Below are 17,480 nucleotides of genomic sequence, written 5' to 3'. Positions count from 1 at the left end.
AGTGCCAGTGCAAGACAGAAGGTAAAAGTCTAATCTAGTGAAAAAATTATTTTACAATGAGGACTAGTGAACTCAAACACAACAAAAATATGTGTGATCCAGAAGGTATATGCATTGCAAAGTGGATTAAATTCATTATTTTCCTGCTTGTTTCCTAACTACTAGTGAGTGTGGGTGACTCTGGACTGTATATTGTCGTTCAGCACCAAATAACAGACACAATAACAGTTAACAAGCGTTAATGAGTGTCTTATTTAATTAATAAAGTGTCCAAAATTTTGCCAAGAGTTGGTAATGAGCAAAAGCAGAGCTAAAAAAAGAGTTAATAATGAAATTACATTGACCTGGAGCATAAGCGTTTTAATGATGTTCCATAACTGCTCTATGTATAAATGAACAACTATTAAAGAACAATTACCATATCAACGTATAAGAATGAAAACAGTTATTGTAAGTTTAGGTTCTACTTTAAAATGGATGTCTAGTGTCTTAAAATACACCGATGCTGCTTTAAGCGTACGTTGGTATTTTTCTGTGTCTGACCACTGTCTGCCGTATACTTGAAATAGTAATTATTAATAAACTCTGTTTGTTATCTCGTAATCTATGTTCAGTGTGTGAAAAAAAATCCTCTGGGTCAGTTGTTAGAAGCAGTGGGAGTATTTTGAGTTCTGCAGGTTCTGGCTAGTCTCCATCTCTTCCTGCCTCCTGCAATCAACGCTGCAGGCAGCCTCTATTTGAAACGTATCATTTGTGCAATTATAAAATCAATGTGGCTGTTCTTGAGCCCATTAAAACTGGAACACTGTGCTCGACAAGAGCAGAGTCAGTGTGTTTGTCTTTAGAAAAGTGCGAGGAAATATTAAATTGCATGTTTTAGCGATTGCAGGTTCATCAGTTCAACATCTTATCATGAGACCTGGGGCCTCATCTACGTCTCAGCCATTCAAACACATGGTGTTTTACTTGAAGTGTGAGTATGCATGTTTCTGACCACACAGTCAGGTTTATTTCTTCTTTGCTTCTGTGCTTTGACATGTGCCTACATTTAGAACCTCTCCCGAACAAGCGTACCAACAAAATCCCTGTGCTAAACAGGTGTAATCTCGGATATATTGATTCAAACCACAACTGTACAGCCAAGTCTTCATGTATTTCCATCCCTATTTAATAAGAAAATAAACATTTTTTACAGAGTTAATGATGCCAATAATCCCTCTTTTTCATTTTGTTTCTCTTAGACCTGTACATCTGCATCGCTTGTCTTTGTTCTTTCGGTATCTTTATCTATAATTTAAAAAGCTGTGGAATTGTCAAACAATGAGCAGACTGAATAGATTTTGTTACTGTGCCGATTTCAGTTCTCATCTGCTGTGTTATTATTATATACTACTGTGTTACATTATTATGTCAGAATTTGATACTGCAGAATCCACCAACATTAAGTATAATTTATCTTACCAGCTGGCCCATTTCAATGATGGTGAGCTCATGAGGCCTGACACACACCAAATCACTCACATTCTTACCAACACATTTTACAAAAAGAAACAACTTTTAAGCCACCAAAAAATTGTGACAGCGGTAAAAACATATAGAACACGCCTATTACCTATCTGCTGCATGATCGAAACCCAGCTAACTGCTCGCACCATGGATGCTATACGAACTCTTTGTTAATTTGTCTGCGATGTTCTCTTATTAATATTTAGGACTTTCAGGATGCTGTATGAAATTTAGTAGGGGTTTCTGCACATGAATGAGCAGATGGACATGGATCAGTTGAGGCTGAGAAGAGTTGCAGGCCTCTTTAACATCTGAGTACATCAGGTCCAGTGTCTCTCCCCCTTGGCGAGACAATCTGTGTGAAGGTGGGGAGGGTCTTGGAGAGAGTTGAATAATTAAAGTCACCTGGGATCATAAAGAAAGCATCAGGATTTTGGAGTCTGGAGTTGGGCTGCGACCAAGTGTATGCCATCTGAGGAGGCAGAGGAAGGAATATAGATGGCAATCAATATGGCGTGTAAGATCTGTCTGGGCATATAATAAGGACGAAGGCCCACCGCCAACAGCTCAATTTCCAGGCAACAGACTTGTTCTTTCACAGTAACATGACCAGTGTGACACCACCTGTTGTTGATGTACATGACCAAGCTCCCTCCTTCCAGTTTTCCTCTCTCCTCAGATCCACCTGCACTGTGCTGAAGCCGTCAATACTGATGCAAGTGTCAGCCATACTGTCCTGCAGCCATGTCTCTGTGCAACACATTAGTCTACGCTCTCTAGAGATATTTTCATTAAAATAGTATAGTTTATACATAAATAGTGCAGTTTCAATACAAAAAACAATAAGAACCTACAACCTACAATAAGAACATGACAATATATATTTAAATCACGGAAAAGATATTCTTTAGAATATTATCCAAACATACAATGAGCTCTGTGGGTGTATAATCACGATTTAATATTACAGGAGAAGGCAGCACAGCTACTTATTGAGAACACTTATATTAGTCATCAATCAGCCTCTGTCATGTCTCTATCATTATTGTCCTAGCAGCCCCAGTGCAGGGACATAATATTTTCATCACTATGGATACCAGTTATCACCACCAAACAAAAGGTTTCACCTTCAGTGATGATGTTGCTGTCCAGCTACAGCTCCAATCCCTATGGAGATATGAAGTAAACTCACTAGTTTACTTGTGCTCACATAATCAGACACATGAATGAACGAAGTCACACTCAAGAAAACAGGATGCCAACACTAAAACTGTACTGCAAGAATCTGAAGCCACATAAACTGAGTGAGTCACCTCCACTAACAGCAAAGATTTCTGTAAAGATCTGAACTACTACTAGCAGTGTTGCAGTATGGAGCATCCCTTCGCATAGCTGGGGACACATATTAATGCACACAAGAATACAGTTGTAATGAGACATGTTTGTGCATGAGTTTCTTACACATTTAAGGTTGTTCAGATGATTGTATGTCCTAATTACTGTGGCACTGAGAGTTCAAAGCACTGCAATCTGAGAAAAATAGACAAAACACAAGCAGACTGAAAAAACAACTTCATCAATTTGATAACACAGGCGCAGCATCAAGAAACGCACTGAAAAAGTCCCAACACAACCAAATGACAAAGTGTGCTGCAAAAACTGCAACACAGTAGAAATGGCTCTGAGAGCAACTAAAAAAATATATAAATCTAAATGTTCATCACTTTTTAAAGTCCCCCAGAACCATTGTAGACAACTGTCAGAACAATGTTTCCAGGGGACACTACATTTAGGTATATAAATGTATTTTTTGTTGCTCTTAGTGCCATTTCCATTGTGTTGTGGCTTCTGCAGCACATTTTGTCTTTTGATGGTGCTGTGGCGTCTGCCGTGCCTTTCTTAATGCTGCGCCCGTGTTGTCAAATTGATTGAAAAAAATAGATGCCTTAAAAAACATACAAATAGTCAGTGCCACGAAACATTTTTTTTATTGATCTCTTAAAAGCAGTCCTTTGAGTATTTAAAGGGTAAAGCAGGCAGGGTGCATTTTCTCCCATCCTGTAATACCATGTAAGAGCATCTGACAAGTCACTTCGAACCAAGAAAGTATGCAGTCAGAATGATAAACAGTAAGTGAGTTATCAAAGGGTCATCACCCTTACTAGAATATGTTCCTAAGATCTCATTTCTAATTAGAGCAAAGCTACTGTATGTATAAGAAACCTCAAAGTCAATAGTAGGGAAGGAAGAGTCATCATTAGAGACTAATGAACCAAATAAAAATTATACATTTGCCCTTTCAAATGTGATTCTGATTGCTGACATTGCTTATATATAATTTGTTTATCCTAGGCAGAACGGAAATCTTCATTTTTTTTGTCAAACACCATTCCCTGTACACTATAGCAATGGGTTTTCAGGTTTTTAGCAGTCAGGTTAATAGAGTATGAAACACAGTGGTGTTTAAAAAGCAACAGAAGAAGAACAAGCATCATTCTGTGAACCTGAATTTCAGCAAAACAGCTGAGTGATGCAGACATGAGATTTTTAATATCACAAATTTTGTTTCCATTTTCAGACTATTTCCACTTTGCCAGCAGTTCTATTTGGTGTTGCTGCTATACAACAGTAATAAAGGAAATCATGTTTCGAGTTTAGTACATGGATGAAATGAACAGTTACAGATACAAGTGAATATACCCGATGCCACACTGAGTCTTCTCACAACTCACTGTCACTTTCCCTGTTTCATTTCAAATCTGCAGCACAGGAAAGCAGAACTTCACACCTGTCATTACCACTGACTCATAACATAAACCACTGTATGTCACACACCTGTCAGCTGCTTTGTACAACATCACTACGCAGATGTCGCAACAGATTTCCATAAAACGTTTTTTCATGGTCATTGACTGCATCAGCATGCCATGCAGTAGGTCTATTACTGCAGGGAGATGGATTTTCAAATGAATCTGAAACACTGTAATGTGGACAGCAGAAAGTAAAACAGCACCTACTGTATGTGCTTTTCCCCCCTCATACACATATACAAACACACACACAAACAAAATTAATGTTTTTAGTCTTTGACATTTTAATGACTTATGTTCTTTGTGCTCTTTTGTGTCTCTCAACAGATATACACACCATCGACTAGAAGCTTGAGTGTGCCTGTGTGTGTGTGTGTGTGTGTATGTGTGTGTATGTGTGTGTGTGTATGTGTGTGTGTGTGTGCGTTTGTGGGGGTTCTCTACTTAGAAAAATAACCTCTCTGCGTCCTGTCAGCATTCAAAAATTGTAAGTACATTTTTTACCTTCCATTTACTCCCTGTGTGTTGTATACGCCAAAGCTGTACACGGTTCGTGAAGGATACCTGTGTTAATATCACACTGTGATGTTGTTTATATTCTACAAAAGCTAAACCCAATTCAAAGCTAAACAGGCTATTAGAACATGAATCATGTGAAGAATGAGCCGAAACTCCAGTTTGATCTTACAAAAGCATATAAAAGCTCATCTTACAAGGATTAAATGCTTAATTCATGATCAGCGTGAGCCATACTGTAGGCAAAAGCTGCACAGTTTTGCTTATATGCATAACCTCTTTCTCGCTGACTGATCACTCTGCTTTAATAAGCTATTCAAAATGAGTCACACATAACAAATCCCAGTCCTTTGCCCTCTAACCTTCAGAGCCTCTCTGTCTTTCTCTTTACTACCAAGAAACATAACTTTTATTAAGTTAGAGGTTCTGAACTGTACATTGGTGAAAAGCGGGTGTTGTCATCATAATGTGGTAAAGGCGTGTGTGTGTGTCCTCTGCAGCGTTTCTCTCACATCTGCAAGTCTGCATTGAATCCATGCCAGTAAGCAGAAAGCTGATGCTGAGTAGTGGGTCCTCTGATATAGCCAGGTACATCAGCCAATGGCTACTGCTATAACAGGGGGTTTATTATTGCTGCAGAGTAAATGACTGCAGTCTATACAGAAATCACATTTGCTGCAGTCACTTTGTGGACATTTACTCTGTATACAATTACATTATCATGTTGATTACTATTTTCAATTTTAGAGGGAAATATATCATGTACTGATGCAAGATAAACCAAAGCTCCCATTGTCTTATTAATACTCAGTGTAACAAACATTGAAAACAAACATAGAAAATCTTCAACAATTGCAGCTTTCCTTAATTAGCACATGGAACACAATGTTCACAAACATTCCTACAGCGTTTTCTAGATTATAATCAACTTATGCGCTCCCTTATTGTCTCAGAGGGGTGGCCATTTATTTTTGTTAGGGCATCCTCTGTGCTGAATCCCTGCCACATTGTTAATCACGCTGTGTTTGTGTTTATAGTATCTGAGAAAACTGGAAAGAAAGTGTTTGCATTGTGTCCTACATGTAGCTGATACTGTCTGGCATGCTGGAACAATATGTACGACATATTTTAGAGATGTTAAAATTGTAAACTAATGTAATGAAGACCTGCCAAAAACAGAACATCAGCATTCCTCATGCATGCCTGCTTTTATTTGTAAAAAAAAAAAAATCTGATTGAAGACTCTCACAGTGGACCAGTTGTGCTGGTTATGGAAATAACATAGATGTACAAACAGCTCAACAAACATATGGAAGTTGTTGTTCTCACAAGCACGGAGAGGGGAGTTTGTTTTTCACCTGTGTTGCCATGTGTGTGATATGCATAATGATGCAATTGCTGGAACTGATGTGTTTCACACCTTTTAATAATGTGATGGCATACTGGAGAAACAAAATTGTTTAGCCAATAGATCAGGTAATGACTCATTCTAAGCCTCTGTTATAGCAACAGACATACTTCCCAAACCTGTAATAATATGAAAAGGTATCTATTGTAAGCTGAAATTTATTGGACTTTACCTCACACCTTGCACTTTCAGTGTCTCCCATTTCTTCTTAAATAATTAATGGACTGGTACTGAATGTGGAATAAATGAGGGATTTACCTCCAAACACCCCTAAAAATTTTAACAACATGAGAAATCAGCAGTGACCATGGAGATAATGAACAGTTTGAACCACCCAGAGGCAGGTTACAGTCCTGCTCTGAGGCTGTATCTGATCTTTTGCTGTTCATAAAACCTGTACTTTAATACAGTGAAACCGTTTAATGCTTGGGTGTCAAACAGCAGTCCCCTCCAGTCTTTTTTAGTCTTTTGCTATGTTACTGATTCTGACCTGGTGCACTGGATTAACTGATCAAACAGATTTTTTAACCGTCTGGAGTTTGACTCAATACTGTAGAGATGTCTCTGTGTGAAGATTCGAAATCTGCTGCAGGACTTTGATGCATTTCCCCATTGCAGTCTGTTTAAAGTCATGAGAGTCGGACTAGACTAACCCGTCAGTCAGACAAACCCATCAAAGGCCATACTGGATTTCCTAATGGGGAGAACTTACCAGCCTGTGGTAGATTTTTTTATCCACACAATCTAGAGTGTGACCCTCTTGCTTCACACCTGCCTTGTCTCTGTATCCCCTGCATTCACATTTATTCTTGTTCACTGAAGATGAGCTTACAGTGGCCATCAAATAGTAAATTTTTTTATAGCTAACAAAACTGTAAAATTAGGATCCATCATTCACATGCAGACAATCCATCTTTTTGAGATGTTGAATGAATACAGGTCAGGTCTTATCCTAAAATAAAGTTTTCCGATCTCAATGAGATCATCATGCTTAGATAGGACAGGATGTGTGTGATGATACTTCATACTCATAGAAGTGTTTCTTATAAGTGTACATCCCTGTGCACGTGCATGTGTGTGTGTGTGTGTGTGTGTGTGTGTGTGAGAGAGCATCTCCAGACTCAATACGGTACTTGTGTCCTGTCACAACACTGTCTGGCAATGAGTGGCTCTGTCACACTGGGTGACACAGCACTCTAATTAATCACAGAGAGGAACCTCTAATGAAGTCATTATGTATTCTAAGAGTTTCATCTTGACATCCACTTTTCCCTCCAAAAAAATCCCGGATACAGAAGTACATGTAAAAGGCTTGGAGGCATAGTGGTAATGGATTAGCAGAAATGGAGTTTGACAAGTGAAATATAGCTCAGAACAGGAGGTGGTTAATGCAAAGTATTAGTCCTTCTCTGCGAGGGTTTATGTAATTCTCCTCCTTTTGCTCCCACGGTTAATTTTGTTGTCACTTCTCAAATATTACTTTTTTATAACCTTTTATTTTAATGGATCCAACAACAAAGTGCTGGAGCGCCTTCCATCCCAGAGAGAACTACATCATAGTCACATTAAAACCTGCATAAAATACACAGAGGCTGTGTATTCGTTGTTTTAGTCACAATCAAATAATGCAAGCTGCCCTGAGTAGCTGACACTTGCTTTAGTTTTATTTGGTTGTAAAGTAGTACCTGTACAATGGCAGACTGAAATCAATTCTTTGAGTGCACTGAGCATAGACTGTTTCAGGGCAGTATGTACTGTTTGCCAAGTCAGTTAACATCAATAGTGCAAGATATCAATGTTGAATTGGGTTAAAAAGAAATTTGGACAACCACGAGTGTGACAGTAAAAAAAATCTTAGCAGTTTCATCAAAACTGATGAATTATGTTGTGCCCTTAACAGAAGTCATAGCAAAATCTCCTTTATAATGTCATTTCAAGTGATGGGAAACTATAGTTAAGTGTCGATCTAACTAGTTTTAATTTTTAGCGGGTCTGTAATGCTGTCATGTATGTAAGTCCCCCATGTCCCATTCCAACAATATCTTCTAAGGTAGTAATTTTAAAATTCCTCATAATGTGGTCCCTGTCTGTTGGTGTCATTTTACAGTAAGTCGTGATCACTGATAAACTAAAAAATACCCAGCATTGTCAAATAGTTGAAGTTAATGTGAAGGTAGTGGACACTTTACTGATCTGATTACATCTAATGTAATGATACAGGACGACCTGAATACATTTTATATAATACTAAAATGCAAGTTTAGAAAGATCCATATAGACCAAACAGTCACAACAATACCATCTGGTGGTTTGATGAGATGTACAGTGGTCAGCATAGGAACAATTTAATCCTGTTCATAATCAAAAGGTGTCAAAACACAGTGTGTACGTGGCTGTGTAGCCGCAGACTGGTCAGAGTGCTCACATTGACCCTTCTCCACCAAAACTTAAAAACAGCTGGTTGATCAGTGCATACAAAATGTGCAAATCTGGAAAACTGATGTTAAAAATTAGTTTATGTTTAAACCTATTTGTGTTCATGTTCAGTCTTTAACAAACAGAAGAAATATGGAGTATTCCCAGATGTAAAAAATTAATTAAAATGTAATTTTAATTTTCTATAAATGATCTCCATGGTGCAATAAAATAGCTGTCTGTATATTAGAGTGAAATTTCTGAGAGTGAAAAAACACACCTCCCTTTTTTTTTTTTCAAAAAGTTTTCAAAACCTGCAGGTGTAATGTGAAGGCACGACCACTCTGGAATGAACTGCAGTTCTGTTTTTGCAAACAGCTCTAAGACTGTTGATCCGATAATCTGTGGGTTTGGCATGCAGTGTCTTGGAAACAGAAGACTAAATGTTATTAATGGACTGTTGGAACTCCTGAATCGTTTAGCTATCATGGGCCAATATAATTGGACTTTAACTTGTGAAAACAAAGTTAAACCTCCAAGAAAAACTGGCGATTTCATAAGCCTATGTCAGCATGCCAATTTAAAAAAATCTATTTAAGTAAGCAAAATAGAAAACAATTTGATGTTTTCTATCCAGTGCCTTTAGGAAATCTGTAAAATAAATATGCAGCAACAACAGTCTCTACACAGCATAGTACCTTGGGGTCTCGTGGTCAGTGGATCCACAGTTGCTGTGGTATTTGGACCTGCCCCCTGCTATTTGTAGCTACATTTTATTTAACAGCTCTGAAATAAGCAGCTTGACAGTGAGCAGGCGCACCCACAAAAACATAAACACATTGATGTGCCTCTGTATGCACAAACAAACACACACACACACACACACACACACACACAGACAGGAGTGATGTAAAGAGACAAGCAAAATATGAATCCCAGACAGATGGTTTGTAGCAGTATACAAAGAGGCTAAACATCAGGGCTTAAGCTGCAAACATGCTGAGCTGCTAGACTAACACAAACAAGCCCATAGGTTAATCTATTGGTAACATTTTAATTTACAGTCCATTGCTCCCTAATGAATGATTATGCTTATCATTACAGTATCACATGTTACAACAGATATACCTCACTTAAAAAGTACCAGCAGTTGCTCCATAAGTTGCTCTCAACAGACAGATTGTTGATCAGCACATATCACATACAGTATACGGTGATAACATACACACATACCCTGTATCACATTACACATCACGTTGCATGAGTGCACATCAGTGTGTCGATGGACTTTTATTGGAGTATTAGATTGTATTAGTATTAGTATTGGAGCCATGCTTAACACACCGACAGATATAGGCCTCCAGGTAAGTTCATTCAGATAGACAATTATTTGGACACATTTTTGCACAAAATACTGTGAGAAAAACAGAGAGAGAGGCGTGGGGAGAGCTTTTATGAAAGGTAGGACGTGTATGAGGATGATGTAGATGTAGATATCCATGTAGATGTAGCCTCTGGGGTCTCTGATTTGTACAACATATCAGCTTACTCACAACCTACCTTCATTCCGCAGCCCTCAGGCTTACAGCTGCTACACCGTAGAAATTATACTTGGCTTCTTGCTCTACAGGTTGCCATGGTGATCACTGACCTGAGGAGTACGTATGTAAATCACAACCTACTGAGTCCACAGGTATTTTAGAAACAATATAAAAGGGACCTTCTTCTGCAAAACCAAATTACAGACAGTATCATAAAAACTCCCTTATAATCTGATAAAACATCTATGTGGGACCACTGAGTATCTGTTAACGGTTAACTGTGGATGTTAAAAAGATTGTCCTTTTCAAGCTAAAATTTACATCAGAAAACTCTGCTTGCAGCTTCTTAGGGCTGCATATTCATATTTTTTATTCATTTCTCTATAGCAAAGTGAGTATCTGGGGCTTTGGACTGCTGTTAGTGTTATACAAGCAATTTAATTCATTTCAACTCCACTTTATTTATATAGTGCCAATACACAACAAAATCATCTCAAGGCACATTACATAATAACGTCAAGACTAAACAGATTTATAGATAAAACCCAACAAATCCCTTCTGAGCAAACACTAGGAGACAGTGGAGAGGAAAAACTATCTTTAACAGAGGAAACATCCAACAGCACCAGGCTCAGGGTGGGCGGCAATCTGCCTTGACCGATTGTGGTGAGTGGAGATAGAAAAGAAAAGCAGACCGACAAGAAGCAACAAACAAAACACTGAGCAGGTTGGTAGGGCCAGTACTGTAACTGCACATTAGAAACACACCGCTGCAAAGGAGGGATACTGTACCTGCAGAAAGGTAAAGGGACAAGGAGACAGAGAGAGAGAAGCAAGGGAGAAAGACACAAGGTTAATGCCATGCAATGGTGACTTAAATGCATGAGGAGAGGAGAGGAGAGGAGAGGAGAGGAGAGGAGAGGAGAGGAGAGGAGAGGAGAGGAGAGGAGAGGAGAGGAGAGGAGAGGAGAGGAGAGGAGAGGAGAGGAGATTTGATTTTAAAAAACCCCTTTATTAGACATTACAAAACAACACCAACATAGTCAAACACAAACAAAGTCCACTATCAGAAGTTTACTATCAATTCACCAGTTTCCTCCACTACAGTACAAAGGACATTCCCAACTGCCCATCTATGGCCAAAAGTCAACATATCATCTATCATACGGTGGTAAACAAATTCCACCCTAAGTCTGGCCTTAAGCAGCCCTTTTAGAACTGGCACTAACTGCACACTACCAGTATCCTGAGTCTGGTTTCTGCGCGTCAGCCAAATGGCCAGTTTAGCAGAACCAGACAACCAGTTCATAAGGATGTGTACAGCCCTTTTCTTAACAGAATATTTTGGCCCAAATATAAACAAGCTAAAAGAGAAGACCTCCCCGAAACCCTGAAACCACATCCTTAGAAGGTCAAACATTGCTCAGAGTCTGGGGCACTCGATAAATAAGTGTTCTAGTGTCTCTGTCTGGGAACAGAAGACGCACTGATCCCCTAAGCTAGGGTCTAGCCGTGCTCTGTACCTGTTTGTGGCTATTGCCCCATGTACAACCCTCCATTGGAGGTCTGCTGTCCGCTTTTCAATAGGCAGCTTGTACAGGCACCGCCAGCTGCCTTTCGGGGAATCATCTTGGCCCAAAAACCCAGTCCACCTCGACTCTTTCACTCCCGTCAAAGAGCGCAAGTTTAAAACCTTTACACAGATCTGATAGATCACCTTCTTTCCTGCGCCCTGAAAAGTACTCAGTTGAGGGATCTTAAATGAGAGAATCTGGCCTTCTCCTTCCTGCCACTCCCCCGCAGCTGGAAGAATCAGCAGAGAAGGAAAACTGTACTCGCAGTCATCATTCCACTGGTCAGGCAAAGCACTTTGTTCCACAAACACCCTCAAGGACTTTGGCAGAGCTGCCAAAACTTCTTCCATGACTTGCCCTAGTAACCTGATTGACCGGATTCCGGTCGCCTCTCTAAGAGTAGTCAAAGAGGGTCTTGACATCTTCATAAGGTGTCCCACCTTAGTACAGCCGGCCTCCCGGAAACTAGTTCGAAGGCTAGTGGACTGCAGTGTCTGAGTCCGAATGAAGTTGTTAAAAAATAAGGGTTCCTCAAACACCCACATACCTGGCGTGTCATTGTTGACACGTTCGATTTTAAAAACCTGCCACGCCTGCAACACAGAGTAGTAGAAGGATGTCAAGCCCGCACAATCCACTTCCTCAGCCCGCAGGAAGAAAAGGTGTTTATCGTACCCAAAGCGCCCCACTCTCCTCAGCAGTAAGCGAGAGGTATCGAGCCAGCGTGATCCACAGCCGTAAAGCAGTTTCTGCGCAGTATAGAGTCTGAAAGAGGCAATCTTAGAGTGAATGTCAATCAGGCCTTGACCCCCTTCAGCCACAGGCAGGTAGAGAACTGCTGCCCGGACCCAGTGCCTGCCAGACCAGAAAAAGTCCACAATGATTTTCTGGATGTCCTCTATCAGGCCACTTGGTGGTGTCATGGCCGTAAGTTTGTGCCACAGAGTCGAGGCGACCAAGTTGTTGGAAACAAGAACTCTTCCTCTGTATGACATCTGAGGTAGCAACCATTTCCATTTAGACAACCGAGCACAAACCTTCTCCCTAACTCCTTCCCAATTTTTCCTCTGGAAACCTTCCGAGCCAAGATAAACTCCCAGCACTTTCAGCCCAGGCTTCCCCCACTGAAGTCCTCCTGGCAAGCTAGGCACTTGCTGACCTCTCCACTGTCCTACTAGCAAGGCCTCACTTTTTGCCCAGTTGACCTTTGCAGATGTGGCTTCCTCATAGAGAGACAAAGTCTCCTCCAAGCACCAAGCATCCCATTGATTGGTCACAAAGACATTTAAGTCATCTGCATAAGCGGAAACAGTGAGAGGGAGGGACATTCCGGAAAAGCCCGGCAAAGAGACACCACCCAGCCGACTTCTCAGCCTGCACAGCAAAGGCTTAATGACAAGACTATACAACTGCCCAGAAATAGGGCAGCCTTGTCTGATTCCTCGCCGTACAGGGAATGGTCGACTCAGTCCTGCCCCCATCTTAACCATGCATTCAGCACCGTTATACAACAAATGTAACCATCCTAGGAACCCATCACCAATGCCAAAAGCCTTAAGCACAGAAAACAAATAGGAGTGGTCAACCCTGTCGAAAGCTTTCTCCTGATCTAAAGAAATAATTCCCACATTGACATTCGAAATGCTACATAAATCAATCAGATCACGCATAAGGAAAACATTGTCCATAATGGTCCTGTCCGGTACACAATATGTTTGGTCCGGATTAACAAGAATTCCTAGATAGTCCTTCAGTCTATTAGACAAGGCTCTGGAAAGCACCTTATAGTCCGTGCAAAGTAGGGCTACTGGTCTCCAGTTCTTAAGCAGGGCCAGGTCTCCCTTCTTTGGCAGGAGGGAGAGTACTGCCCGCTGACAAGAAACAGGAAGAGAACCCCTATCTAGACACTCCATAAAAACTGCATGCAAGTCTGGACCAATTACATTCCAAAACCGCTTAAAAAAGTCACTGGAGAGACCATCAATCCCAGGTGCCCGTCCTGTTGCCATTTGGTTAACAACATCTGTTAACTCTTCAAGAGTCAATGGGCTGTCTAGAGCAGCGCGCTCTTCTTGCGCAAGCTGAGGAAGCCCATCCAGAAGCTTCTCACGATGCTCCATATTGCAATCCTCAGCGGAAAAGAGGTCAGAATAAAAATCCACTGCATGACGTCGCATTTCACTTGGATTGGAAGTCAACCTGCCTCCTGGAAGTTTAAGACAGGTCATTTGCTTCCTTTGAGCCACCGATTTCTCCAGGTTGAAGAAAAAGGAGCTTGGGGCATCCATATGTTCCAGTTGAAGGAGGCGAGACCTCACAAGGGCCCCCTTTATTCTCTCATGCAGAAAGGAGCTGAGCTCCAGCCTCTTTTCCTGCAACACCCGACGTGTGTCAGGATCTGAGCCTCCATGTAGCTCTTTCTCAAGGTGTGTTATGTCTGCCTCAAGCTCCCTGACTGCTGTCTTAATCCTAGCGGTGGAGTAAGACCTGTACTGTTGGCAATACACACGTGTTTGAGCCTTACCAACCTCCCACCACTGCCTCAGAGAGCTAAAGTTTAATTTCTGAAGCCTCCAGTGTTCCCAGAATCTCCTGAAGTCTTGGCAGAAAGTGTTGTCCTGTAGCAGCTTATTATTAAAGTGCCAGTATGATTTAGCCTTTTCACCTGGGGAAGTGACCAAAGTTGTGCTAACGAGGTGGTGATCAGTGAAACCCACCGGGCTTATAGTGCTGCTAAATAGTCTAGAGCTAAGGCTTTGGGAGATGTAGATCCTGTCAAGCCTAGCTGCACCCACCCTGTTGCTATTGCCTCTAACCCATGTATATTGCCTAGTTTTTGGATGTTTGACCTTCCATGCATCTAACAGATCGAGGTGGTTAATGGTGCAGAGGAGACTCTGGGATGATTGAGGGTGAGGTTCCTCACACATCCTGTCCATAGTAAAGTCTATGGTACAGTTGAAATCCCCACCAATGATAAGAGCATCATGCTGGTAATTGCTCAGTTCAGCTTTTAATAAAGAAAAAAAACCTTCTCGCTCTGTGCTCGATTCGGGGCATATAAATTGACAAGACACAGCACAAAGTTTTCTATTTCAACTCTAATAATAATAAGGCGGCCTTTCACCACCTCTGTGGTGGATAGTACAGCTACATTTACACCTTTCTTAAATAAGACAACTACCCCTGAACTTAAATTGGTACCATGACTAAAAAAACATAGACCCTCCCACTATAAACCCCATTCTGGCTCGTCCGCTGGAACAGTGTGCGTCTCTTGCAAAAATAGAACATCTAGTCTCTTCTGTGAAAAAACCTCCGCAATTAAAGCTGTTTTACATCTATCCCTCCCACCATTAATGTTTAAAGTGCCTATTTTTAGGTCCTGCATCGCAAAGATGGGAAAGAAGAGACAGACAAGTCAAAGCATACATTAAACAGTAGAGGAGGGTAAAACACCACGTGATGCATGATCATGCTATCTGGAAAACCTCATCTTTTTAATCATTTTTTCTTTAGGTGTTTTATTCAAAGCTGTTATATGTTTCCTAAGTCGAAAACGCTTTCTCTCATCCAGAAGGTCAAACCCAGCCAGTTTCAGGAGTACTCTTGCAGACCTAATGAACTTGTCCATATCACTGAAATAGTCTGTCACTTTGACCGACTTTTTATAAGTTTTATCAAGAAAACCACTAATCTCGTCCAGGGAGTAGAGGTCTACATTTTTGGTAGAACATTCACCGAGAGACATTGTGTCTGAATCGGTGTCATAATCAATGTCTTCTTCACCAGTCAGTTGACTATTGGTACGCCACTTTCAACGAGGTCATTAACAATACGCTCCGCTTTCAGGAACACGACCACCGCTTTGTTCATTCTTGATGCAACAAGTAAATTTTCATGTCCTACCTGGTTACCGATAGCTAGCAGAACCTCTTCCACTGTAATACTACCGTCCGGCGGGGCAATCCTAATTCCCTGCCGAAGGGTTGGGACTGGTGCCTCAGAGGACGCCATCCCGCCCCAAAACTAACAAAAAACTAGCAGCAAAACTTACCTAATCATGCAAGAGAAAAACGATAAAAAGAAAAATAGAGAAAAGACCAAACAAACAAACAAAAAAGAAAGCTAAAAGAAAAGTTCAAGAACTCGCGGTTCTCACACGCGCTTCTCACACACACTCTACCCACAGTCACACGAAACTCCCAGCATGCAACAGGAGAGGAGAGGAGAGGAGAGGAGAGGAGAGGAGAGGAGAGGAGAGGAGAGGGGAGAGGAGAGGAGAGTCTATAGCAGCATAACTAACAGCTGGTTCAGAGTGAATGAGCCTTTGCCTGCTGAATCTGAAATGGAGGGTGGATCCACGGAAGAGAAGCTTGGTTCATCTATGATGACAACTAAATGTCATTAGTTGCTAGTGTGCTGCCAAAATATTTACAGTATCAAGGCTTTTCTCCATTTTATGTACCAAACACAAGTTGATAGTATGTGTGTGTTTTCAAGGACAATGGGGAAAAATAAGGAATAAAAGTAATGAGCCAAATAGTAATTTAGCTGTAATATCCTGAGCATCCCCCAAAGGCTTAATGTACAGTATCTGCACACAAAGAAAAATTGGGCTTACAAAGATCAACATGCTTAAAGACTTACCTCTGTCTGGGACTGATTATTCTTCTAGTCTGTGTATGTCTCACACACAGTCACATAGACATCAGGCTTTCTGGAGCATGAAATGAGCTTTCCTAGGGAAGAGTGACGAAGAGTGTGGCTGATGTCCCTCGCTATTTCTTAATTAAATACTCGTTGCTCTCATCTTAGAATCGTAAATGTCACCTCAGAGCTTCTGGCTACCATTCCAGTCCTTCCTCTTGGTTATGGCTCTTAAGTAAAATGCTGAGGCGTAGTCTGACTAATGCAGCACTTGGCCATACTCTTAACAAGATACTGTGAGTGAAGGGCTCTGCAGGGCTACAGTGGTGGGTCATTGATTATTCTATAATCCCAAAGATAAACTCAGAAATGTGTTTGCTCTAAATGTTAGAAGAAAACAGTCAGAACACTGAACCTTTTTTTTTCCAGGTAGGTGGATTCCGAGTACTCTTCTTTCTCCCCTTCCTCTGTTTCTTCTACTCCACAGCCAACAATATGTGATGGTGTTTGCGTATGTGTGTGCATGTGCGTGATGTGCTCTAGACTGTGATGAGCCAAGAGGAGGGAGCTTGACGATAAGAAACATATCGCTGTTGAGCACCTGTCTGCCTCCTCAATGACTGGCTACACAAGCTGATTGCATGCGGAGTTCATCTCATGTGACAGTAAAAATCCCCAGAACTTTAATGAGGAAATAGTGCAGTTCGCAAACTTTGAGGTTCGACTGCCAATAAATGTGTTTCCTCCCCACATGTCGTAAAACTTAATATCATAAAAAAAAAATTGTAAATAAAAGTTACAGAATTTTCATTTTGTGTTGTTTTAACTTTAACATTTGCTGTTTTGACTTTCCCCTGGATGAGAAGTTGAAGCTTTGATGATAAAGCAGAGTGTTACCTCAAAAACAAACAGTTCTGCCTGATGCCTTAGTACATTTGACACCACAAATCTGTGGTAATTTTTGCTGACAGGTTAGCTTCTTTTGTACAGTCATACACCTTTCAGCTTGTTTAACCTGGTGACACTAAATTCAATCATGTCTGCCCAATACATAAAGGTC

General features: G+C 40.8%; 1 protein-coding gene across 3 annotated transcripts in view; it reads left to right on the top strand.

Annotated features, from left to right (window-relative positions):
* Positions 1 to 17,480, top strand: part of frmpd3 (FERM and PDZ domain containing 3) — an 86,034-nt gene that overhangs the window by 32,031 nt on the left and 36,523 nt on the right. For all 3 annotated transcript variants that reach the window (XM_067519293.1, XM_067519296.1, XM_067519292.1), the window contains exon 2: positions 4,644 to 4,803. The gene's annotated coding sequence lies outside the window, so the exon portion shown is untranslated. The remainder of the gene's footprint in view (positions 1 to 4,643; positions 4,804 to 17,480) is intronic.

The sequence above is a fragment of the Channa argus genome, chromosome 10 (assembly GCF_033026475.1).
Source record: "Channa argus isolate prfri chromosome 10, Channa argus male v1.0, whole genome shotgun sequence".
Taxonomy (NCBI): Eukaryota; Metazoa; Chordata; class Actinopteri; order Anabantiformes; family Channidae; genus Channa; species Channa argus.
This window is presented reverse-complemented; position numbering and strand designations above follow the sequence as displayed.